Source organism: Haemaphysalis longicornis, unplaced genomic scaffold (assembly GCF_048455015.1).
Source record: "Haemaphysalis longicornis isolate Haplotype H1 unplaced genomic scaffold, Haemaphysalis longicornis Haplotype H1 scaffold_5, whole genome shotgun sequence".
NCBI classification, from domain to species: domain Eukaryota; kingdom Metazoa; phylum Arthropoda; class Arachnida; order Ixodida; family Ixodidae; genus Haemaphysalis; species Haemaphysalis longicornis.
The window spans coordinates 93,079,261-93,107,020 of NW_027526385.1; positions in this window are offsets into that span (position 1 = coordinate 93,079,261).

The following is a 27,760-nucleotide window of genomic DNA, read 5'->3' on the forward strand; positions in this document are numbered from 1 at the left end:
GCTGTGAGTAGCCACCAAACAAGGATCACGTACTTCATCAAATAAATTAGGATGCAGGCCAGTTTTGTCAAATGATCTTTGTTTTGTTGCAATTTCACGTACTCGTGTTCCGGTTCAATGAACTTATAATGCAAGAACGGGAAAGGTAAGGATTACCTTATTTATACAGCTTTCGAAGCCTTTAAAAATGCACGTTTGTATTGAGTATTTTTGCACAAGCCAGATGGTCGATTTGTTATACATGATTTTTACCTGTACTGTTACAAGAGATATCGCTTATAACGAACTAATGTTCTGTCCTGATACTACTTCGTTATAACGAGGTTCGACTGTAGCCGCGTTTATCGCACATGACTTAGCAAGGCGTGCATCGCGCCTACCGGATGAATTAATAAATGTCAAGTTGAAAGTGTTGCTGGCGATGGAAGTGGACTTATATAAAAGTGCATCGAAGCAATCACCTTGGTCGAAAACCGTGCTTTTGTTTACGAGGGACGCGGAAAATGATCCGGCCCACATATCCCACCCCTATAAGATCTACAAGATATTTCAAAAAATATTTGGCCGAAGCTCATTTAGGCAAGCTCAACTTAGTTTATGAGCAGTTAGTTGACCGCACCCGCAACTGCTGAAGCCTGCAACCATCTAGTTTCTACCTACGCTCTCTTCTTTCCCGGGCCAAACTAACAGCAGTGAACAAGAACAAATAGCAACAACAAAAAATTATCTCAGCAACAAGAAGGGTACCCAATACTTGCCCTGGGCTCGCGGGCCCTACCTTGCGCTAATTGCTCCCTGACAGTGTGAGGTCGGAGGAGGAAGAAGTTGGTGCTGTTGACCGGCAGTGACATGAGCTAACCGGCAAGGAAGTTCTTCGCTTGTTTCGACGCTTCTTCTCAACTTCCTTCTTCCTAGTTATACGGCAAGGCCTTCTGCTGGAGACTTGTAGGAACGGTGCTGGTATTGCGGACAGCGTTGTTGCAGCGTGGAAGGTCGATCGACATGCAGGGTGGTGCGACGATAATTGGAACACTTTAAAACATTTTCCTGAACAACCCGCCGCTCTGCTCACACTCATACTTCACACGAAGGTCGCATTTTGTGGTCTATTTTGTTTCACCCTGGGAACAACGACCGTACTTGCTTGGTTATTCTGAAAATAAATAAAAACGATTTTCGCCTAAGCGAAAATGGCGGCTGATTTGGACATGAGAGCCAGTTCAAGTTGATCTTGGAACGACCGCGATACATGGGGTATGCAGAGTGAAACGCACGTTTGGAATTCATGGTAGGAAGGCGCCAAATGGTGTATAAGACGATCAGAAAATGTGAAAGCGGGTTTTGTGATTGTCTGCTAGCTGATTTGGCTCCTTCCTAGGTGCATTTTCTGATCGTCTGCTGTACCATTTGGCTCTTTCCTACCATGAATCCCAAACGTGCGTTTCACTCTGTATACCCCAGGTGGCGCCTTCGTTTCAAGATCAACTTGCGCTGGCTCGAACGTCCAAATCAGCCATCATTTTCTCATAGGTGACCATCGTTTTTTATTTATTTTCGGAATAAACAGGTATGTACTGTCGTTGTACCCGTTGTGAAACAAAAGAGACCACAAACTGCGACCTTCGTTTGAAGTTTGAGCGCGAACAGAGCGGTGGTTCGCTCAGGAAAATATTTTTAAAGTGTTCCAGCTATCGTATCACCACCCTGTATGCGAGAGTGCCACTGACTCAGAGCCGCCTTCTCGAACAGCCTTTATGCTAGCAACACCAGCAGCCGCCTGACCCTCCGACTAAAACAGCCCCTGCGTTCGGTCGACGGCTCTTGTAGTTTGCTCGTGGCAGTGCAGCGCAATGCTAGTGGGCGTGTGCCTTACTTTCGTAAAACGGGAATGCCTTACAGACATCAACAGCGGTTGACAAAAGATGTCCCCGAAACCCTGCCAAGCAGAAATAGAAATGTGGCAGCGTATTTGGTCGCTTCATGGCAAATGTCGCCGAAAGACGATAGTCGCCTCCCGTCTCTTCCGCCTTACCCGTTCTTCGCTTTCGGTTACCCATTTAACACTCTTACCCTTCCTGTTTCTCTCCTCCCGTGACTAATTGAACTGATATTTCTTCAATGCAATTCAAATTGCCCGCCTTTGCGCAACCTGCGCGCCTCCTCCTGGGACAGCGTGAATCCTATTTTTTATCTTTTATTTCCTGTTGCGCCAGGAACAGCTAGAGAGGGAGTTTTGTTCTTTTTGTGCTTCGTCTCCTCTCCCAAGTGCTGCAGCCTTTCTGGGCCAATGTTGCCTCATCATTTTTTTTTGTTCCGCGGGAACGTTTTTTCGCTTACGATGATAAAAACAACCAAGCGTGTATTCCTACTGTATTCCTAGCTAACACAACGCAGAAACTGCCAGTTCAGTATATATGTTTTGACTCAAATGTGCCTCGAATATTTTTGAGCTAAATAATGACGCATGTATGACAATTGCGAGTGGTTTTAGAAATTTCGTGCGGATCTGCTTGCATAAACCTCTCCTTCAAGTATTCGTTTACCTGTTGGCCACAAAGCTGAATTAAGGGACAGACAGACAGACAGACAGACAGACAGACAGACAGACAGACAGACAGACAGACAGACAGACAGACAGACAGACAGACAGACAGACAGACAGACCGTTATATAACAAAGGATTGGAGCAGCTTTGTGGTCGAACGAAGACCGTAGTGTTTCGGCGGCTATGGCTGCCCGATTTGCGAGCTCCTTCTCGAGATCCAGGAGCAGCCCAACGCCGCTTCCCACTGGTCGAGGGTGGTCATGAGAGGGAAAGGGGCAAATTCGCAGGTTCCCATGTGATGTTCTGCTGTGGCCCGTTCTCCGACATGCTTGCGGAGCGTTCTGGAAAAATTAGGAGGGATTATGAAAGGGATTTATTCCTTTTCATTTCCCAAAAATCGCGCCCCCCTCTAACCGCCCAAATTTTCATTTACTGAGTTGTGTTTGCAATATTTTTTCGTTAAAGACGGCGACCATCTTGTCTGTCGCTCTTCGACGTCCCTTACGCTTTATCTCTGTTCAGTGACGCGTCCGCAGGAGTTTGCGCACCTCCCAGCCTTAGCTGTGAACCTCTACGCCCAACTGCCACCCAACTGTAAACGCTTGTTATAACGCATTCCTCAAAACAGAAAGCCGACTTCATTACAAGCGATAACTTAAGAAAATCGGAAGGTATATTTATTTTAGGGACTGGGACAATAAAAAACTTCGAACAAATCCTTTTCCTTATAGAATGTGTTTACTACGTTGGGTAAGGCATATAACAAGTTGTTCTAGCATGCTTACTAGCGTAATGCTGAAGAGAACTCACTAAACATTTTTATTGTTCCCATTTTTATGCCCTGCAGCTAGAAATCTAGCGCAGCTTGGTTTCTAGCTGCGATGTTTCTAATGCTTCTGTCCTTTCTGTTTTGTTTGCGTGGGACTTCAGCATTAACAGCAGAAACCACCGTAAACCTAATTGTTTTGATGGTAATACGTTTTTCATGCTACTTGGAATTCAAATACAAATTAGCACCAACCCGGGACATTCGTCCCGAGCTTTCACTTAGCGATAGGACGTTCTCCTCGTTAAGTCCCTAGCCACGCTATCATACACGGGAAATCCAAAAAACAATAATAGGAAGTGCTCGAGGGGAACAAAGCTGCACGCTTAATTGCGATCCTCCAATTAGTCACAGTCGAACGCACAGTCGAACCAGGGCAGACGGCCGCAACAAAAAAGCAAGATTCGCTCGATTCCACTCTTCTCTGAAGAAGACAACAGAACTCATCAGTCCAATAACGAACAACAAAGGCGAAAAGTTGGATCCTTTGGGGGCGAGGGAGAGGTGATGCAAGCACTGTCAAGGGATAAAGACAGAATCAGGGATTACATCCCAGCGCCTATAGGGCTACATACACTGAAGGCAAACAGTCCAGCCAAAATCGCAGCAAAATGGCTAAGCGACAACTCGGCCCAATAGAGGAGGTGGAGAGCATCTAGGCTGCCGGACAGACGCCTAGTAGGACAGATCCTTTTTGACGAGCCGCCAATTTCACGGTCAAGCTGTTTCATCATAGGCTTGCGTTGTCTCCAGACAGCGCCCTGACCGGTAAAGCACAGCACTGTGCGGGTGTCTCGGATCAACTGCTTTACTCAGCGGCTTCCATTGACTCTTTTGTTACTTTCCCTCTACTGCTGTCGATCGCCGTTTTCGTCGAGGACGGTGCCAGCGTTTGGGATGGGTCTCTGGAACAGCGCAGGGAGGAAATCAAGGGAGAGAGCAGCGATCATAACTGTCTTGTCATCCCTGATACCCGCAGAACCCGACCGTCTTCCCCGCCTTGATTCTTCCCGTACAAGCCTAGTGTCTCTTTTGTTCAATCACGGCTGATTTCACTCTGCGCTGCTTTGATCGTTGGAGCTCGCGGGCCCGTATCTTGACAAGCGGCTGACACCAGGTTGTAGCTATGTGCGGCGTAGTATTTTCCGGTTGGGTGGCTTTTGTGTCCGGAGTCTGTACTGCCAAAGTTTACTCAGCGTAAGGACAGTGTTTCCAGAGTATATGAGTCTGAAAATATTGCACACATTGAAGACAGCATTGGCAGCACTTACCCAGCAGTGACCGTTACAAGAATGAAGCTGAGGAAGTGAGCGCGCGTGTTCGTATAGCAATATTTAGACACATTTTATTCTAGTAAAGAAGAAATTAAATAGGTGCTTTCACTTCTTCCGGTTTCTCAGGCATTCAGCCCAGCTTTACCGCTACCCGCACATTGTCTCTCAGCACTTGCTGGTGTCAAGGGAAACTTCCCTAAATGCTTGAGGCACTACCCAAGGCACGGTTTCTGCGGCCTATCGAGGCGTAAAATAATTACAGGCCTTTATAAAAGGCGAGCTTTCGCGCGTGAAAACTTCATATTCGAGTGAGAGGACCCAAGTGTTCAGTCTAAGAGTAAAGAATACTGAATAAAAAATTTGCAGTTAATTTATTATCGCCTTCAAAAAATTAAAGAACAACATCTAAAGTAACAGGAGAGTAGAAGTTTAGAGTTAAAAAACCGCTACAAACCACGAAAGAAAGCTGGCGTACATCCCAAGAAGAAATGTGGGTTATTTTTTTTTACCGGCAAGGGGTTTCATTTTGCAGTAAAAACCCAAGAAAACACTGACGAAAACCTCTAAAAAGTAGTAGTGTGCATTGGCACTGTATAAATGGAAGACAAGTGGTCCAAAAATGCTTGCATATTAGCTGAAAATTCTCAAAATTTGTGCACGACCAGGAAAATGCAGACTTAGATATCGTGTTTAATTGCTAATGCACGCTATTTTAGAGTTTTTAGCTATCTTGGTTGAAAGCCAGCGCAAAAAAAGAATGGTGCTGTATCTGCTCACTGCGCTGCCAATATCAAAATGCGATAGTCTTCTGACGCACCTGACCTAAAATCCTCTCCTCTCTTTCACGCCTACATCTTACTTTCTACCTCTCCCGCTTTGCTCTTCTCACGATATATACAACAGAGGTTTGCTCAAGTGAACTCAGTCTCGCCGCGTTTCACCGCTCCCGCCGTCTACTGAAAACTTTTATACTGTTGAACTTAGAACTCTGACACAAGGAGGCGCCGCAAGCGTTTTTTGGAATTTCACGTCAAAGCATTTCTTGAAGGCTTATTTTATATTTGCTGTAGCAAAATACACGTAGCCATGCATCTTTTATTAAAAGACGAATACAAATATTCCTTCTGCATTGCTGTCTTGCCTGAAATATGACTTACGGTTTTTTTATAGCTCAACAATGTTTATAAACATGAACAGTGCCACCAGATTTGGTAGTTTAGGAAGGCGTTGCCTATATTAACATATCTTTCAAGGAGTTCTGTAACTTTCGCAGAGCAGTGGAATCGAGGGACAGACACAAAATGTTCGTCTCTAGTTATAGTAAAAGACAGACTATCAACGTTAAAATTACTTGCAAAGAAACTCGAGCCTAATCTCAACTAGAACTGTGAGCATTATCAACAACCAGTACGATACAGAGGAAGGCCTACAGGGGAAATTTGAACCGTAGTGGTGTTATCTTCCGTCAGTGTGGTCGAACCAGCTCAAGAAGGGAACATTCTGTCTTAGATACGACGTGTCTAAGGAAAAAATGCTTCTTATCTGGTGGCGTTGCTGCAGATGTCGTCCAGTTATGTTATTACTGCCACCATTGGAACCCAACTGCTTTTTATTTCACCGCTTCAAACCCCGCCAGCTCTTCCCCGCCCCTCTAATTCCTCCGATGAATACAGCGAAGGTTTGTCGAATTCAATCAAATTTTTCAGAGTTCACACTGCTCGAGCGCCATCGCCTGGGACACTCCGCATTTATTTCTTTAGCTTTAATTTTTGTTCTGCTTAAAAGAGCACGGGCTAAAATTCTTTTGTGTGTTTGGTTTTGCACGATCTCTACCACAGAGTTTCTTTACATTCCCTTTTTATTTCGCTATTTACGGAATCAGTCTAACGTGCATTCTTCAGTTAAAGAACGTGAATACTCTCATGTACGTCTGCTTCGGACTAAATATGCGGGAGGTTTCATTTCCGCTGAATAATGTGGATGTGTACGAGCCGCGGCGGCAATTATGGTGGTTTCCAACGGTCCTGCATAAACATCCGTCGTGTTCAAGCGTTATTTTACATTGGCCGCGCGGTTGTGCCGACCGACAGACAGACAGACAGACACTGACAGACAGACAGACACTGACAGACAGACAGACAGACAGACAGACAGACAGACAGACAGACAGACAGACAGACAGACAGACGAACGAACGAACGAACGAACAAATGAACGGACGGACGGACGGACGGACGGACGGACAGACAGACAGACAGACAGACAGACCTGGATTTTTACGTTTTTCAAGAAACACCACCTTCGATTTTTTTCAAGAAAGACGGGCTTTGAAAAAATTCAGGGAGCATGCCCTCACGCGCAAGGCTTCAATGGCGAAGCTGTTGTCGGTAAAAATTGCCGGATGCATAGTAAAGTCCAGTATCATGGTTTGTTTCCATAGTTGTGATGCTAAGACTCGTCGTGATATGCATTAAAGAGGACGTAGTCGTCTTCGCGGTGAGTGGTGGATGCCAAATATTCCCCAGCATTGTAGACTTTCACCAGCTTTTTATCATCGGCTCGAGGAAGCAGTGGCGGAATCTGCAAGTCGTCTCGGGGAAGGATTGGCACACTTAAAGACATGTCACCAATTATCAATAATGTTTTTTTTTATTTAGATACCTTAAAGGCCCCGTAAGGCATTACATAGGAGGAGGGGGGTAACAAAGTGTTGGATACATTTCAATTAAAGAGTAAACACAGTCAAGAGCGGGCATGTCACAGGAAAAGGCAGAAGAACGAAAAAAAGTAAATGGAAAAAGAAATATAAATCAAGCTTGACAGTATGTGGTTCATGGTTCTGATAGTTTCAGCTATCTATACAAAAAAGTGCTTCAAATGGCTTACGAACAAATCGTGAGTATGAATCGTGGCAGTGTCTTCGGGTAATCGATTCCAATAAAAGATGGCCAAAAACAGCGGAGATTGACGAAGAAGGATAGTACGGGCAAACAAGGGGAGGACTTGTTATCTAGACGTGGAAAAATACGATGGGCAGGTTTGATATGCGACGCCGGAAATGACGGCTGAGCTACAAACAGCGCAGGAACATGACGACGGACTATGATAGAGCCGGTGGCACTGGGATAGTAATGCTATTATTCTTCATTTTTCAAGGGAAGGCAGCTGTAGATAATCTTTAATGGCAGTGATGCTAAATGTGTGGGAATACTTCTTATTAGTAATGAAACGTGCCGCTTCATTTTGGAAGGCCTCCAATTTGTTTTTTAGGTATGTCTGGTTTTGGTTTCAAATAATCCACACGCACTCAAGTTGTGTCTAACTAATGTCGTATAAGCTAAAATTTTTGTTGTCTGACTTTCTAAATACAATGTTCGTTTGATGAAACCGAGTGTTTTTCTCCCCTTGAAAATTACACCACCAATATGTTCATTCTACTTAGGGTTGGACGACGAAAAACACCTAGATATTTCAGCGTAGAAACGTTTTCGATCACTGCGTTAATAATAGAATACGAATTAAGGTTTGGTTGGTCGGTTGTGGGGTTTAACGCGCCGACGCAACGCAGGCGATGAGGCGCGCCGTAGTGGAGGGCTCCGGATTTATTTTGACCACCTGGGAATCTTTATCGTGCGCCGAAATCTCGTACACACGGGCGTTTTTGCTTTTCGCCTCCATCAAAAAAGCGGCCGCCGCGGCCGGGAATTGAACCCGCGACCTCGTGCTCAGCAGCGCAACGAATTAAGGTGCATGTTAGTAGACTTGGTAAATATCATAGCTTTCGTTTTGGAAGCATGTATTTGCATTTTCCAGTGTTCACACCAAATAAAAATATTGTCCATGCCTGTCTGTAAAGCCTTAGAGTCTTCGTAGCTGTTAATGTTTCTGTAAATAACGCGATCATCGGCGATTAACCGAACGTTAGATATTGAGTTATTGCATACGTCATTAATGTAAACCAGAAATAAAATTGGTCTCAGTACAGAGCCCTGAGGCACTCCTCATTTAACTTCGGTTAAGCGGGAATTGTTGCATTTACTGGAACCTATTGATAGCGCTTGGTTAAAAATGTTGCAATCCAATTGATGACGCTGCTGTTTATTTTTGGCCGGGCAAGTTTCATCATTAGGCGTTTATGAGGTACCTTATCAAATGCTTTTGTAAAAGTCGATGAATATGGCATAAATTTTGGATGAGCCATGAATGGACTGATGTAGGTAAGTTACAACCACAAATAATTTGGTTTGACATGAACGCCCTTGAAGAAATCCATGCTGATTAATATGAAAAAAAATGTGCTTTGTAAGAAATGTCATAACGGCTGATAAAACGATGTGCTCTACAATTTACATTGTACGCTTGTTAAGGAAATCGGTCTATAATGAGAAAGTTCTGATCGGTTGCTGGATTTAAATACGGGAATGTCGCGTACTATTTTTCAGTTATCTGGTATGATACCGGTGTCGAGTGATTGTTAAAAAATGGCGGCTAAAGTACAAGATATAATCGGTTTAGTCATTTTGAACACTTTTGGACAAATGCCGTCGGGTACAGGGGGCGGAGTTATTCGAAAGTCGATAAATGGCACATTCAATTTCTTCCGGTGTGATGGTAATGTCACTCATAAAAGACGAAATAGAAGATGGTTGGAGGTCAAGTGGTAGTGCTAGAGATTGTGGCTGCCGCGGTGACCTCTCCCATGCAGAGTGTTGTTTCATTTTTGGCATTAGCGCTACAAATATTTTTAATGCGGGGTAGAATTTGACGATAGCGCTGGAGAATTCTTTTTTTTTTTATAAAGCCACTGCGCGAGCAAGGGACAGTTGGCGGTCGCCACGAGGGACGCGCTCACTAGCGCACACCATTTCCTCACTCCTCAGGGTTTTCACGTGTTTTTTTTATCATGTCCCTGCGCGTGCCGAGGACACCAGGCGGTCGCCGCAACGCACGCGCTCACGAGCACAGGACATTTTCTTGGTATTTTTATTGCAACGGCGAACACACGGCCAATAACTACCACCCCGCTGTTAAAACGAAGCCAAAGCAAGCGAGAGCGGCACCAAGGTCAAGAAATAACCCCGACCCGAACCCCCGAGAAAGCATTCGGCCCTGTTTTCATAAGCTGTTTTGCATGGAGCTTAGGAATAGCGGTTCCCGATGGGATTCGTTTCCGCCCGCTTTTTCTCCCTGGAATACAAATTGAGTTGGGATGCTCTGAGCGGAAAAGCAGACACACACACACACACACACACAGAGAGAGAGAGAGAGAGAGAGAGAGAGAGAGAGAGAGAGAGAGAGAGAGAGAGAGAGAGAGAGAGAGAGAGAGAGAGAGAGAGAGAGAGGCAGATGGAGGAAGGGGGTAAAAGAGGGAAGACAGGGAAAGAGAGTTATACTCTTTTTTACCAGCACGTTGTGCTAATTCCTAAAATGCTTCGTCTTTTACTAAGAAAGCCCCTGCATACCCATTGGTCGCACACTACACAGACTAATCAGCGTATCTCTAAGCTTAAGACATACAGAGCGTCCATGCAGGCGAATGCCAGATGCGGTGGTAAAACTACCGTCGGCTCCCAACACAGTGTAGTAGTCGAGATCTAAGCCCTAAACATAATATGGGAATCCGAAAAAAAAAAAAACGTATTTTAAGTAAACGCCTAGATAGTTTACATTTCACTACGGAACATTTCGTTCCATTAGCTTGATTGCGTTGCCTTAACATGACACAGCTTTTTAGAGATCCTGAAATCCCTGAGATTACGCTTGCGCAATGACTGCTAAGACTGGGCCACTCGCCAGGGCACTTCAATTATCTTCATCCTTTACAAGCAGTTGCATCACAACGGTCCTCGCCTCAAGATCTTTTATTCGTGGCATAAACATTGCATACAGAAAGCTTAGCCCAAGGTCTCACTGTGGAGGATATACTTTAGCAAATATTGCTTTTATCGAAGACAGTGGCTTGTGGACTGTCTTTGTTGTTGAAAATTTACTGCCTCTCTATACCTGGAGTCAATGTTCATACATCCAACAATGAAGGTGTTTTGGTTTTTATGTATCCTTCCTGTCTGTTGCTCAAGTCTGCTATCTTGGAGGTCGGAGTTTAAAAATTGAAACAATTTTTATTTTTATTTTTTTATAGCAGATTGCTGCTTAGTGTTATCGCTGCTTTGTCTTTTATACCGTCCATTAGGTGTTACCTTTTATCAGTGGTTTCCATGTACATGTTGAGAAGTTATATCTACATCGAGTATTCGTTTGTGTTCTTGGGGCCTTCAAGGGCGAAACACACAAGCCACAAAGGACGCGTCTGCACCCCAGTCTGCCATTACAAGGAGCAGTTTGACTGCCAGAAGACTCCAAAAAGGGCCGCTTCCGCGCACCCACAAAATAGTTTATGCTTAGCATTTTACCGTACCGTTTCCTTGGAAGCGGGACTTGAGTAGGCATGTGCGCTTTCGTTCCGGCAGGGTGGCTTTGTTACAGTGACGAGAAGCCCGCATTGCCGTACCCGCGCATCTGCTCTGCTGACAGTTAACCCACCTCGCTGTGCCCGCGCGTGCACGCGCAGTCGAGTCCTAGCACAACGAAAAGTACGGTGAGATGGTAACATGGTGGGTTAAAACTATTCTATTGTGAGATATTATGGGGAACCCCCAAATGCCTTCTTCTGCGAAGAAGCGCCATTTTTGTTCTTGTCTGGCCAAGAAAATGACCACCGCATTAAGCAGTAAATAAAAAAAACTTGTGCATTATCTGATATAAATTGGACCAGCGTGAGCACGGTAGCAGCTCATTTGTCTAAAAACTGTGCCACCTACCCACCTTGCCAGCGTAGCACAAATGTGGCGGTATATGCCAACTTGGGGTATTGGCAGAAAATCGGGAGTTTCTAGTGGGGAATGCGCCCGCTTCAAGTATTTCACGAAACTGTGAATTGAAAGCACCGACGCCGCACAGGCGGAGAGCCGCGCCGTAATGAAGGCCCCCTGATTTAGACCACCTGGGGATTTTTAACGTGTAATTGCGGATTGAAGTGATGCACTCACCGTGAATTTGCAATTCTTTTTCTATTTTTCTTGTTCAGAGCCAATTCACATGAATATGTGGGTTCGCAGGCTTCAGTACGACAGCAGCAACACGGGTTAGCTGTTTGTTAGCACCTCCGAATAAATTCACCTTATTTTAGCAAACAGAGAGGGAGAAAACAGGACGAGGCGTATGCTGCACTTCTCTTCAACTGGCTTACTCCGAGTCTCCTAAACCCGAAGAGGTAAATTATGACGTCGTATACAAGATGACTTGCCCGAGTCTTATAACAGCGGAGGAAACCGAATCTTGTAAAGGCAGTAAAGCGCATAAATGGCAATTTGGAGTCCCTTTTCGACAACAAAAAAAATTCCCACTTACCTCCTTGCTTCACAGTATATATCGTCAAAAGTCCATAGCCTTCTGCCGCCACTGTAATGTAACTCCATCTCAGCTCTTTAATTCCACTATTTATGCTCTTTCTTCCAATTTTGCTCCTCTTATGGCCAACGGAATAGAGTGCGGTTCAATGGAATTACATTTTCGCGCCTTCGCACTGCGTGCACGACATCTGTAGCTACAGCGCGGATTTTTTTAGTAAGCAGCACTTGGGCGCCCGTGAGTGTAGTTTGACGACGACAGTGCTGTTGTCGTTACCGAGCGAATGGAGGGAGAACTGAAGAGTGAAAGAAAGCAGAGGAGGAGTGCGTTGAAAGTGTGAGGGGGAGGGCGGTATGCCGAAGCGGAGCGAGACACTTCCCGGCGGCGGCACATGACGAATATCTCGTTCGGCAAGCTTGTAAGTTCTGCCTAATTTGCGTTTGCTTTTGCCGGCCTCTGCCAATCGCAGAGCTGGTGTGTATGGCATCATAGGTTCTGTTGCGGGAAATGACCTAGTGGGTCGCATGGGTATTCCCGTTTTTTCCTGATTATATAGCTTATTTGAGTGAAGTTTACGTTAATAATGGTGTCAGTAGAGAGTTATAGCTGATCGGAAAAACGGTTCCGGTACGGTACGCTATACCCGTTACCGGACCGTACCGGGAAGGCTCGTTTTAAGAGTTATAGCAGACCGTAACTACCGGGCATGCTACCGCGACTGGGAGCGACTTGGGGTGTACGTCGTTTGGCAATTCTTCGTGAGTCTGTGGCGTTTCCTGTGCTGAAATATTAGTTTTCAGTTCTCAAAAGCGGTAAAGGCAGTATTAAAATAAAAAACTCCCACCTCCCCTCGCGGGAACCCCTGTGTAGATGCGACGCATAGGCGGAGCGGCGAAGGGACCGCGTTTTATAGCGCGCATAACGTTGAGGGGACTGCGTAAGCCGGTCCCAGTCGATGACGACGTTGGCGTACTTGTAAAGCGGCGTGGAGTCTGGCTGTTTGAGCCAAGCGTGGATGTTGCTTCGCCGGAGAACGGCACACCGGTTATATGCGCAGCGCGCCTGAAGGAGAGGAAACCGCGGAAGAGAGAGTACTGCACATGCGCCGGCCCCAGCGCGTCTGCAACGGCTATGACGCAACGTGCCGCGGCTATGACGCAACACGATCCAACACAATCCACTTTAATCCAATCCAATCCAAATCCAATCCAATCCAAGCCACGCCAAGCCAAGCCAAGCCAAGCCAAGCCAAGCCAAGCCAAGCCAATCCAATCCAATCCAATGCCCCTCGCGAGAGAGTGTTCGCTATCGGAGAGAAGAGGGGGTGAGCGGCGGAGAGCGCAGCTGGCGCGGAGAGGAGAATGGGGGAGGGGCGGACAACGCCGACGACGACGCCGGAGGGACAAGGCGAGTGAATGAGATGCTCTACATCTAAAATGTGGGGGGAAGGCAGTGAGACTTGCTGGGCGGCAGCGATGCCCTGCGAGCTGACGCCGTAGCAGCGCGTGCTGCTACGTCATCGTCATCGCCGTGCCTACGACGATGACGTGTTCACTTCGCGAGACGCAGTTCGCGGTCCCTTCCCGAGATTCAAATTGTACTGGCTTGCTGAGACGCAGTTCCCGCCACCGTGGCAGAGGCTTACCATCGCTGCGCGGAGCTTCAAACACGATTTCCAACAGCATGCTGGGCGGGTGCGACGCGCCGCAAAATAATGGCAGAGTAGCGCCGGCTGCCGTGCGTTCGTTCATCACGCGATCACTTTCTGAGACGCAGCAGATATGCGCCGTCAGCGAGATCACTGCAATTCGGGCTGCGCACAAATAATCTATTTGAGAGTATAGAAGTCGTCAGACATTTTTTCTTTATATATTTCTCTTGTTCTGCATGGTGAAGCTCGAGCTCAAGTTCTGTTCTTTTTAAGTGCGAATGCACTTCTTAAGCGACCCTGAATCACGCGTCCACCGCCGTCCGTCCGTCCGCACCACATACCCCCTTAGGGCGATTGGCCAAGAAGAGTTCCTAATTTCTTTAGCACATACCCACTTAGGGCGATTGGCCAAGTAATCTGAATCACGCGTCCACAGCCGTCCGTCCGTCCGCACCACATACCCACTTAGGGCGATTGGCCAAGAAGAGTTCCGAATTTCTTTAGCACATACCCACTTAGGGCGATTGGCCAAGAATCGGGCGTGAGAAGGGCTAATGCACCCGCCTAAAGGAGTACTGACACGAAATTTCAAAGCTGAGATCCGCTCTAGCAATCACGTACAACGACAACACAAATAGGTGTCTGTGAATAAATGCATCTTTCTTTCTTTGTAGTTGTGTGTGTGTGTGTGTGTGTGATCTCTCTTTCGTGAACATTACCGAACCGGGCAAATTCAACTCCTGCATTCGCACTTTCACATTCTTCCCCTCGGGGAAGTGCGGGGAAATTTTTGTGTTTGCTTTTATCTCGCTTCGCTGACCCATGATAAGCCCGTTATTTTCAGATTTGCTCCCTTAAAAACCTACCAATCTTGTATTGCTCATGAAAGGAACCCGGGAACGGCAGTGTATGTGCTCGAATTTCACCTGAAATGTGCCAAAGGTTTTTCTTGCAGGAATTAATGACGCGAAGTACATGAAACCAGCAGTTATAGTCGATCCGAACGGACCTGCTTATGTATACTCTAGGGTAAAAGGGTCTATAATTCATTCTGTTTGGCCTGACAGCTCAATAGGGTGACAGAAAGAAAGAAAGAAAGAAAGTAAGAAAGAAAGAAAGAAAGAAAGAAAGAAAAAAAGAAAGAAAGAAAGAAAGAAAGAAACAAACAAGAAGACAGACCCCAAAAATGAGAGAAAAACAGACGACATAGGCACACCGACAGTGTCAATCAGTGTGTCAGTCAGTCTGTCAGTCAGTGAGTCAGTCAGTGTGTCAGTGAGTGAGTGAGTCAGTCAGTTAGTCAGTCAGTCAGTAAGTCAGACCAAACGTATCGGGTAAAGGTAGCCCAGGATGGACTATGGTCTCTGAAAAATTCGTACAAATTGCTCGTGACAGCCTGAAACACGTATTCCCCTCGCTTCCCTTCCACCTGACGCGTAAAGCAACGAAGTAGTGCTTGCTGCTCTCCTGAACGCCATTCAATTTTGTTTAAATTCTGGCCTAACTCCGGTAAGGGGATCTTTGTAGCTGTTTCTAATGTTTCCCAAAAACTAGATTCACCGCTCGTTGACTCAATGTTCAAGATCCGGCTACAAAACTAAACAGTAACGTGAACACCGACCAGTCTGCGAAAATATCGTCTATGTCTTCGCAATACAAATAAATACTTCGGCGTGTTTTCTCACCCTAGTGCGTGCGAGCTTTCCTCCCTAATATTATTAGGGAACTGTCAATATTATTCTTACTTCAGTCTCGATGATTAAAAGTGTTTTTTAGTCTTTCCCTTAATACACAGCGTACAGCTTCACTGAGAGCGTACGCGCCAAAAGCGGGATGTCCTTCCGCATTTTTAATTTCCATAGCACGAGACACGGGGGGCGCATTTTCGGCCGGACTAGAGCGTCCAGTGAATAACAAGAACTCTACGACACAACGACGATAAACCACTAAACAGAAAGAAAAGAAGCAAGGAAGCAGAATGTGTGTTCGATAATACAGGCTTTAGTATATTTTCTATCATTCTCTCCACCTAACTCGAAAGGTAGCAAGCAGTCCTTTTTTTGTCGTTGTTGCAGCCGGAAGATTGAGTGGAAGAGAGCACTTAGATTGCCAGCCACATCAGCATCCTAAAAAAGCCTGAGAATCCCCAGCAATAATTCTGTCATATACAAGAAAATGTCTAGGCACGTTTCATTTGTGTCACCACGCGCTGTATTTCCTAACATTTTTATACATAGCCAGCCGAATCTGCGAAGTAGGCATCGGGGAAAGAACTCAAATGTACGGCTTTCCTTCTACCTACGAGACGTTTCGGGCGTAGTCACGAAGGGTGCTACGGTTATTATGAATAACTTGATCTCCACCCGCACACGCACGCGCTCCCCTGCTTTTAAAGAAAAATAAACGAAGGATAGAAAAACACCTCGCTTCTGTTGTTACAGCATTGAGGGCAGGTATGGTGTTGCTCCCGGCAGCACTTCTCTTGTTGCAGCTACAGCAACAAGAAAAGAGCGCGGCCATTGTACTTGCAAATTGTGAATGCGGAATTAAAGGCTCCAATACTACACTACGTGGGCTGTTTTCAGCGAACGTCGTGCAAAAGGAAGTGTAGGGCTAGCGTGGGCCTTCCCGTTGACCCGTTAGGTAAAATTGGTGAGAGAAGGAGATAGAAAGAAACAGAGCGAAAAAGAGAGAGAGGGAGGAAGAGAGGGGGCGTGGAACAAATCCGAAGCAGTTTTTTACAGTGTTCAAAAAGAGATTGAGCTCAATAAAGCAACTCAGCTCCGTTGAACGCAAATCCATTTAAAATTGGAGCTACTTTTTCTCTCCGTGGAGCAAAAAAAAAATCTGAGGGCAGGATGGACAGAATACCGCAACTTTTGCATGCTTGGCAGGAGTACCGGTCCTTTAAAAATCAGTTCCAACAGTTGCAGCCCCGAATAAACAACGCGGGAGGGTAGCCCAAAGTTCGCCATTGGCGGTCAACACGCCACGGTAAACGAATGCTTAACAGAAGGTATACATGAAGAGAAAATGAAGTAATTGTTCTCACTTCAGTGTCAACTCTCAAAAAAAATTCGCACTGGCTAAGCTCGGCTATGCCAGGATACGTACTGTGAACTAAGGTTCAGCCGGTTATTCTTAGGTTTCCTCGTTTCTACGATTAGCTGATTATCTGCCTACTTCTGCTAAAACGATTTCCAATGCAATCGAATCCAATTTAATCGAATCCAATCCAGTGCAGTCCAGTTTAGTCCAGTCGCAGCGGCGGCGGCGACTTCTGCGCACCAGCTGTGCGCCGTGAGACGTCACTGCTCCTCGCGCATGCGCAGCACGGCTCTCCTGGAGCCACCCGAAACTGCTCAACCTCAGCCAGTGTAGCTTACGCTACAAAATGCATTTATACGAAAAAAATATGCGGAGCAAAAAATGTAGGGGTCCTTGTCGTACTAGAACAATCAACAATTAGGCAACTTCAATTTTTTTTTCTAAACGCGCAGTTAAATTTCCTTGAACACTGTATGTACTGAAGCGTATTTTCAAGGACGACAGCACTGTACACGAGTACAGGTACGAGAGTTCTGTACACGAAGAGAAGAATGCAATTGGCCGTAGGGCTGCTGAGGTAAATACCGTCACAGGCGTACGATATTACCACAGCTCTGTTCTACGGTTATGAATACCAGACTATGAAATAAAAATTTGCAATTTTAAACGCCAAAAGTAATACCAAAAGGCACTAAATGTGTAAACGTTCAGGTTGAATGCTATTCATTCGCTTTTTGGTTGTGTGGGCTAACGCTCTTTTTTTCTTTTCTGCATCGTCAGTTTTTTTTACTCTCTCGGAGTCAGCCTAGGTAATTTGGAAACATCCCCACTTCTTTAGTTCGCACATTTTCTCTGATTTGAAGTTTTCACATTTTAAATACCCTCCAGAGGCGACTCTAAGCCCAATCTTCAAGTCTGATCGCGATGTTTTACCAGCTCGTTCTGAAGCCGATTAGAACATTAACGCTCAATTATTCAAATTCGAACGAGAAACCCGCTTCGTTCTAAACCTGCTGCTTCGGAGTCTTTTCTACCCAAAGCGAGATGAAAGAGTGCCATACACGTGTCATCCAAATTTCTCGAACTTCAGGCCCAACGGCGTTACCACTTCCGCCGACACTGGCAAATAAAAGTAATCGGCAGCAAAATCCACGTAATAGGGTAACATTCAAATCTGCCGAAATGCGCATATTGCCCCGAGGTCCATCGCGTCGCATAGACACGAAAGCGTTCGCGGTCTATGCAAATCTTTGCCGACGGTAGGGAGAGCTGTCTCTGTATAGGTCGACACGCGCACTGAAAATATCCTGTAGTCTAACTTTGATATAATATATATTTATATATATATATATATAGTCTGAAAAGATAAAAACTCACACAGAGCGCGAAAAAAATGTTTACTGACGTTTCAGGGAGAGGACTCCCTGAAACGTACTCTGACAAAAGGGAACTCTGAAGAAAGGGAGTCCTCTCCCTGAAACGTCAGTAAACTTATTTTTATTTTCTACGTCTTTCTCGTTTGTCTCTGTCTCTACTAACCTTATATATATATATATATATATATATATATATATATATATATATATATATATATATATATATATATATATATATATATATATATATATATATATATATATATATATATATATATATAAACCAAGCATACAAATATACCCGGCGGCGATGGCGCGTATTAGCTTTCGAACGTCGACAACGTGCATGCCAATGCATCGACGGTGACCACGTGGGCTCCGATATGACGATGCGCGATACGGCGACTGCTGCTGCATAGCCGTGCAGCTCAATGCGACACGGCCACTCTGCTTTGCACGGGTGACACAAAGCGAGAAGGAGGAAGAAACCGCCAGCGCAAATGAGATTCGCGGTCGCCCAACCGAGTCAGCCAGCTCTTTCGCCACCACCGACCTAAAGGCCAACCGCCGTGTATTCGCTGTACATCCTTCAGGAATACTGGAGTCTTGTACATTGAGTGTGTAACACTCCCTGCAAAAATTGTTTTCATCACTGCCTTCTGGGCGGGTGAAAATCATGGAATGTGGAATATTTTGGAACGATTGTCTGATTAAGGACTTGGGTTAGTTTGTAGGTGAGAATCTCAGATTCTCCCATGAGACAGTTACAAGCGGTGCGATACGAACAGACGCGCGTTCCGGCAATTGTTCTTTACTCAGCTGTCAATATCAAAGTCGTAGTTATGAGCCGAGGGTTCAAGGATAGCGGCTAAAAATAACGACGAAGTAAGCGTTAGTGACTGTATATTTTGAAAGGAACAGCTATCTTTGTGCCGTGCAAAATCAGAGAACCTCAGCAATCAAGATTCCCAAAACTGAAGGACAACTTCACAGAAACCGAACTCCGACTGCTCTCTTTTTTGAATTCGCACGGCCAAAAATTAGTCTACTCGCAAAACACGGGGCGGGAGAAAAAAAACCAGACGAGAAGAAGGAAGTCGTCACTGCTTTCGAGGGAGACGTCGCAATTACGCTTTCGAACGGCGGTTGAGCCCGGGGCGAAACAAAAATTCAGCGAAATTGTGATGCGGTTTGAATCGAAGAGACAAGACGAGGCTGCACATCTCGGTGGGGATAAAACGTGGATGGCATGGCTGAAGGTGTGTTTTATAATCGTGCACACGGTCAAAAAGAAGAATTACGAGAAAGTAGAAAAATATCCAAGGAACAATAAGAGAAAACACTGCTTGTAAGCTGAACTTTGAATTGAACGAGAAAACGGCAGGAAATTAGTGAATCTTCCGTACGCCTACGTTCACGTGCCCTGCGGTTACAAATTTTTTTTACTTGTTCCAACTTGTCTTGCGATTTTCGCAGTTTCGTTACCCGAGTTTCTAGTAATAACTTTATGGCGTCAGCATCTGTATTTTTCATCGCAGTTCAACCATCTTTTTCTCTTTCTACCTATAATATTTTCCTTCTCTAATAAGATAAATGTTGTTATGTATTGAGAATATAATGTTTGCCCTAACTTGATGTTCATTTCCAACACCCGTTTTCTTTTTCCCAGCTCTCTGACCCGAAAATATTCGGCTGCGTTAACCATAAACTCGTTTACCCCTTCCCGAAATTTCAATGTTAGCTCAGATTTCCGCGCAAGAAAGCACCACCCCATGCAGCTGTAAGACTCGTCATGAAGCACAATTATCCAGACGATATACTGGTCAGGTATTTTATTTTATTGATATACTTACAGCATACTGCTGTGACGAAGGACCACGCAGGTCGAATACAGCAGTACATATAGCAATACATATAACACATTTCAATTACATAAAAAGGAACAAGATGTAGAAGAGAAACAGAAAGTAACTCGACCCGCAAAATTCCCCGGGTGCACAAATCAATAGTTTGAAATTTGAAAAACGAGAAAAAAAAACAATGACAATACATACAAACAAAAAATACAGCTATTGTTTTTGTATCTATCCTAACCTATGTATCTGTAATATTTGTCAACACAGATACTACTACGTAAAAGACGGTTTTGCTTGGTTTATAAGTACAATGGACTCAGCGTTTTACAAACTTTAGCGGAGCGACGTTCAGGGAAAGAATGAGCGACGAAGCGCAGGCGAAGCGGCCATTCAACCCTCGCCTAGTCACGCTCTCCCACCTGAGCGAGCCTCCAAGACAGCGCAGGCGCGACGCCTCTCCTGAGTGCCTCTTGTGGCATGACGTCACACCCGTCCCACTTGCCTTCCGGCGGCTCAAGGTCATTGCGACGCGATGAATAACCTTTCAAGACATGGCGCAGCAGAAATTTTGCTCTAAAAAGACGAGAAAGCCTATACACTGAATCCTGTTTATCTGTCAGAACTTTGGCGCATTGTTAAGTACGAAGATTACCAACGTCGTAAAAGTAGTCGAACGAATCAGCTTGCGCAGCCGCGTGACCGTAAACCAAAGTCACGGCCTTAGGCCTACGTTGTTTCTTTCAAGCACGCTAGTTTTGAGAAGCTGCAGTCAATACTGAATCATTTTTGTAATCATACAGTCAGGTTAGAGTAAAATCCCATGGGTGCCAACTACGACGCAATTCATCACCGTAGAAGGGCTAACAGGGATGAGGCAGGCACCAGCATCCGCTAATAACTTACATCAATAATGCGTTTTTTCAGACTCAGCGACAGTGAAGACATAGTGCCGCCAATACTACAATTCATTGACACAGCGAACGGTCAACCTCTGCTATCAACTGAGCTCAGCTCTCTTCATCATCATCAGTACTCCATCGGAAATAATCATCGACTGATGCCCGGATAAAGACGAGATCGTGCGGACTCGGCAAGCGCCCGGATGTAGCTTCTAACGGCACCTGTTGATGGTCATAAAGCCTATACTATCACCCCGCAACCAACACGAATCATCGTCGCATCGGTGACAATATTTACCCACCGTTTCCTTCGCGATTAACAGTCCTGAGTATTGCACAGCGACATCGCAAGCAGGAAAGCCGAAACCACCGCTAACTTATATGGCGTTCTTAAAGGATTCACTGTGCCGTAACGGCTGCTCAATAGTGAGCGACTGTATTAGGAGAGCATAAACATAAACCGCCACGCACATATTGAAAAATAAGTTTTCCCGGAAGTCAACTCGTCAGATGCTTCACTTCCAGAAAGCAAATGCGCGACCAGACCCCCAAAACTTGCTGGGAACGCACCGGTATTGGAATCTACGAAACGTCATTTTGCTTGTTGCGATCTCTGATTGGGCGCTCTTTGCGTTCGCAAATCCTCATCACTATCAGAATTTGTTTTTGTATGCACGATGCTGCGTGTCGGTGCCCATGAGTGATTCATGATCGAACAAGAACAAACTGACCGGCAGGATACCGTGTATAGTTTGCATTCAACGCTTTTATGCTTAGGCGCTTTGAAGGGCTAATTGGCTGTTGTCTTCTCCAAGACCTACAGGCAGTGCGTTAAAGGGGCCACGAAGAAAAAATAGAACTTTGGTAATTAAAAAAAAATGATCCTTTTGTAACCCACACAGCTTCATTCCAGCCATGAAGGACGTTTTCGAAACACAGGAAAACGCCCAGCTTCAGTGAAAACTTTCTCAAGTTATGCGCTGCAGTGTGCAGTGACGTATATGGACCAGCCCTAAAGACATAGTTGTGAGTGTGTTAAGTGCACACTGGCGTTCAGGTCTTAAACCTTAAACTGAATGAAAGCGCCCCCTACACACGTCAGAGTCTTGTTTATTTGCGGTTGGTTTGGTCGGCGGCCAGCAATCACACAAACAAGATTCTGCGACGTCATAGAGACTTCGCCAGAAAGTGGATCGAGAATAGCGACTGTTTCATCTGTTTCTTCTTAATGCCCTAAAAATTGCTTTAAGTTTTTAATAAAGAATGAGAGAGAAAAATATTGGTTTATTGGAGAGGTTAGCTCAAACCAAAACTAAAGCTGGCTACTCCAAACATTGGAGTTATAAGAAGGCGTAGTGACTGCCTTAATACACCGCAAGGTAACACAAACAACATTATAACTGGCAACCATCGAAAGGTGTCACGTGCGCTGAGTGAAAACCATGCTTTGTACGATACATATACACCCACATAGAAGAATGGGTCCACAGTATGTATGCACGTATAAGCACGGGAACGACATCCAGTAACCGTATATACATCTGTATACAAAACACCCGCGGCGGCCGCTTTTCTGATGGAAGCGAAAAGCAAAAACGCCCGTGTGTACGAGATTTCGGCGCATGTAAAGTTAAAGATCCCCAGGTGATCAAAATTAATCCGCAGCCCTCCACTACGGCGCGCCTCATCGCCTGCGTTGCGTCGGCGCGTTAAACCTTACAATCAATATATACAAAACACACAAGATTACCGCAATTAAATGTATCCACAAATAGTCATCTATACATAGTACAGCGCGTAACTCTCATGTTTGTTGTTGCACTAGTCCTGGAGAACCAACGGGCATTTAGTCATTTTTGCATGTACACGTTGCTTGAAGAAACATCTTATGCAAGGGAATGCTTTATTCTGACATCGTGGATCCTCCCACAGCCCAAATAGCCTCCGCAAATATCGGGGTGTCTCACAAAACGGGTCAGCCTATCACTCTTTTTTTTCGCTTTGTGGCATAAATAGAACATTCGAATATTACAGGACGCACCTCTTCAGACGGATGTCCGCAAGTGCAACAGGTGTATTTAGCGAAATGAATACGGTAAAGCAACTTCTCGGTGTAGGCGATGTAAAGAAGGAAGCGATGTAATGGTGTGTCGACGAAATGACCAAGGTTAGGCGTACAGCGATATGCAAGGAACGGATGCACTTGGTACAATAGACATCGGCCGTATCGTTATGTTAGCCGCGTTTTACCAGTGATTTGTGTCCTCAGTATCCTGAGATAATGCTTCGCATCCCCTTTAGTAAAAAGAACGATACTACACCTGGAATGTGAGGGAGCTGCTGCCGAAAGTTGGTGGGATAGGGACTTGCCGCGTATCAAAATGTGCCCGGGGATCCACTGAAATTTCATTCTCATAGTTGCCCTTATTTCAGTCACCATCACGTCATACGTGCTCCTTACTAAAAGATTGTTATGAGCGTATGCCGAAATTGAATTTTTTTTTTACAAATTAAGCGCTTAGATGAACGGGAAAACTACCGCTACAGTGAAGTTGTGGGCCGAGGGAGACACACAATGAGGTGGTAACTATTACTGTCGCTGGATTAATTAGCTAAAATTGTAAAATTAACTTTTTAGCAGCTGCAGTGAGCAGGCATGTTTGTATTGAAGAGTTAGACATAACCTTGTTTCTAAACAGTTTCATTTGGCAGAATTTTTTTAGCGCATCCCTAGTCCGAGATATCGAACTGCAAAGTTTAATTGCCGTTGGAATTATTATGCATGCTAGACAGCGCAGACCGGCGCAAAGCTCCTCCCTTTTGTGACGTGCCTGCTGCGCACGGTTAAGTTTGACAACGGGCTGGAGGCATAGGCAAAAGTGATAACTCGCATCCCTTCAGTCGTGGCTGGCGTTATCGCGATCTCTAATAGGCGAATCCGCTATAGAAACACCGAACAAAAGGGATTACCTTTGCGCCAATATTGACGCTTTAGCATGCATAATCAAGCGAACGGCAAATAAACTGCGCAGTTCGACATCTCGGAGTACGAATGCAGCGGAACAATTCTGACAAATAAAACTGCGTGGAAGCCCGATTGCGTTCAACTTTTCTATACAAACGTGCCTGCTTACTGCAGCCACTAAAAAGATAATTATTCAATTTTAGTTAGTTAAGCCGCCGACATCAATAATTGCCACATACGTATGTGTCCCTCTGGGCGCATAATATCACTGCAGAGGTGTTCTTCAGGTAAAGCTAAGCGCCTAATTAAAAAAAAAACAAAAAACCTGTCGAGTTAATTTTGATCACCCTTTATAGCATAACGCTCTGCACCCGTCGATGATTCGGGGTGTGAAAGTTTGACCCCTTAATCAATTGCACGTTAGATAAAGTTGTGGACGGTGAGTTTGGTTGTTGAGGACGATTTGATGTCGTTGTAATTGGGACAACGCAGTCTTGTTATTAAACCAAACGTTTGTTTTGTCTTCGTTTTTTTTATATTAGGCAGGTAGTGGGAAAGGAAACACCAGACGAGCCCTTGTCTTGCCTTCTGTCTTTTTGTAGCGTGAGCTACACTGGCACAGGTTGAGGAGCTTTGCGTGGCTCCTGGATAGCCGTGCTGCGCATGCGCGAGGAACAGTGCCGTCTTACCGCACCATAGAGCTTCATACTAATATACAGTAGAGGGAAATCTGGGGCTGCAATAGCGGGCTGCCGCGGGCGGCGCCATTGCAGCTAGCGACTTTCCTCGCCTACTTCGCTGGGTTAGCTGCATGGTTTCTTTTTTCTCTCGAAGCCAAAATCAGCAAAAACGGGTAACATTGTTTTCTTGTTCATCTTGAATGAAGCTTCTACATTGTCCCTGAGAAATAAATCTTTCTGGATCTTTAATTTTATATTAGCAAAACGAATTCGATTAATCTTCGGCAATAATATTTCTGCTTTTCCGCAGCCAGAGGCAATTTTTCAGCCTGTTCGTGAGCCATTCCAAGGATAAGTAGAACGAGCCTGCCCGGTACATGACGGAAAGCTCGTTGAAGCACGGCTCCCCTAGACAGTGTCACCAGATTTGTCTCATATATTAGTATAAAACTTTATGCATGGCGCCCAGCTGGTGCGCCAGAGCCGCCGCCGCCGTGAGTGGATCGGATTTGAATGGATTGAATTGGACTGGACTGGATTGGAACTCGTTTTAGCAGCAGTAAGCATGGTAATCAGCTAATCCTAGACAACGAGGAAACCTAAGAATAACCAGCTGAACCTCAGCTGACGCTATGAATATCCTGGCTTAGGCAAGCTACGCCACTGCTAATTTTTTTGGTGTTCCTTCCTTTACCACCCTGCCCCTGTCGAATTTTGTAACCGTTTTGATGAAACAATCCCAGAACGTGTGTGCATACCTAAACCTTGCTGTTCCGGACCAGATGAACTCGAGAAACAATTCCTCACCTGCGAGTAGCGGAGACAGGGAAGCTGCTTTATCCGAAAATACTTTCCCAGTCGGTGAGAAACCGCCGCAAATGCAAAGGAAGGCAAGCTCAGTGAACTGGGCGAAGCCCGAGCGATGGAAATGGTCACGAGTATTGGGTTTGCAGTAGAAAGCCGTATGCAGCAAGATAACGCAATATCAAAAGAGAAGAACCCATTTGTTAAAACGTGGTGTCTTGCGAATCTTTTATTTTCCTGTCCCATAAAAATCTGCTCTGAGTTTCAGAGCCACAGCCTATCACAAAACAAGCCCTCATTATAACAAAGCTCTCTGAACGGGAGGCTAACGTAGTCATAAGAGGTGCTTTGTTGATAGCGGTGATGATTTGTCCTACTACACTGCAGATGGCTCTGAGAAGAACTGCGAACAAAGCAATAATTTGAACAAAGCAATTTCGTCTTGGCAAGGCTTCTTAGTATTTTGAATATGGGTGCCACTAGTCACCGTTATAGGCAAGGCTTCACAGATGACATGGTGGGAAGTGAACAACTGCGCCAGTATATTTTGCTGGTGCCACTAAAACAGAATAATCAACTTGTGTTTCGGGAGTGGTACTTATCTGTGCTATCAATAATGCCTAATCTTGTGTTCTAGGGTGGTACAACGCTGTGTTATTAATAATCCTTGGCCATGTGCGTCGATAGTAATAATCCTCTCCGCATCTCAGGGCTCAGCTTTTTCCGGAGACTGATCATCTTCTGGTTCTGGGGGTCCGGAAGGAACAAAGTTAACAGAAGAGCTTCGTGGCGACCGAAACACTTGAAGCATCGTCCTTCAGTTGCAGCACAATTAATTGTCTCAAGGACGCGCGGCGTCTTCCCTTTCGCTGGGGGAGATTTCTTCGTGCTTTGAAAGCGACGCAAGTCCTGTCGGGTGCCCCATTTATGAACAGGCGGTTATCGATTACCCTGCTGCCAGCGCAGCTGCGGCCTCGATTTCCCAAGGCTGAACCGAGACGAACGAGTAAGCCCTTAAGACACAATAAAGAAATGTTGGAGAGGGAACTGACGGAGGGGAACGGGGAAGGCGGTTTCGAACGCAAACAGCGAGAGCTCGACGATGATGTTCTGAAGGCACGTTCGCGATCTTCCAAATTGTGTGCAGTATGGCTGACCGAACCAAAGCTGCCATCTCCCTAGGCGGAAAGGCTTAGTACAGTTTCTTGCTTGCTGATTTTACTATATTTAGAAACACTGCTTTCGAGTATTTTATACCCGTGAATCTCAAATTCTTATTCATAAAATCTTTTACTGGTTAAAGGTTTGGAAAGGTTTACCAGGTACTATTTGAAAGTTAGATATGACATGTCAGTCTGGCGTCGTGTGGGGCTTTCCCAACCAACTAATTATCCATTATTTTGATTGATTGATTGACTCACTGATTGATTTATCGACTTATTGATTGATTGATTGATTGATTGATTGATTGATTGATTGATTGATTGATTGATTGATTGATTGATTGATTGATTTCTCGCCATCGGCAACAGTGCACACTATCATCATGAGCTGTGCGCTGCCTTTAGCCTCGTGCGCCGCACAAAGGCCTGGTATAAGCAAGCCTACCGATGCGCACCAGAACATAACCTCGAGACCCGGCACATGCTGTTCCCGCCGCTGCCTATTACTCAGGGGCTTCCTCCACATAAAAAAAAAATCTCGGGAATTCAAGTCTGCTTACATGTTTTGAAGGGAAGAACCATAGCGATTATTAAACACTTCTATACTGCCACTCCGTGTTTTAGTCTCTCTCTTCGCTCCAGTTTTGCCGTTTTTTCACGCGAATTACTCCGTCAGGCAGAGTTCCCGCCATTCACGCCACCCTTTTCCTGCGCAAACAGCTGCCCTCCAAGCGCACCCGTTGTATCCACGTGTTCTCACGTTAACTTGTAACGGGGCCCAGGTTAGGCTAATTGTCGTCCCATCCCAAAGTGTGCAAAGTTGGCGCAATGGTAAGGTTGTCGGTTCTAGCTGCTGCCAACCTGGTTCAAACACCACACGAACGCAAAAGTAGGGGCGAAGCGCCTCAGGGGATCGGGCTGTCGGCGCATCATGTCGTCGTCGTCGTTCGTCGTCGTATTCTCATGTGGTCATAGTACTGAAACACCGGGACACTCGGTTCCCAACGCCTCGCGCTAGAACGTAACGCGTACTAAACAAACACACCGGAAGCAAAGGACACTCGTTTTCCAACGCCTCGCGTTAAAACGTAACGCGTACTAAACAAACACAGCGGAAACACCGGGACACTCGTTTTCCAACGCCTCGCGTTAGAACGTAACGCGTACTAAACAAACACCTTGGAAATACCGGGACACTCGTTTTCCAACGCCTCGCGTTAGAACGTAACGCGTACTAAACAAACACCTTGGAAATACCGGGACACT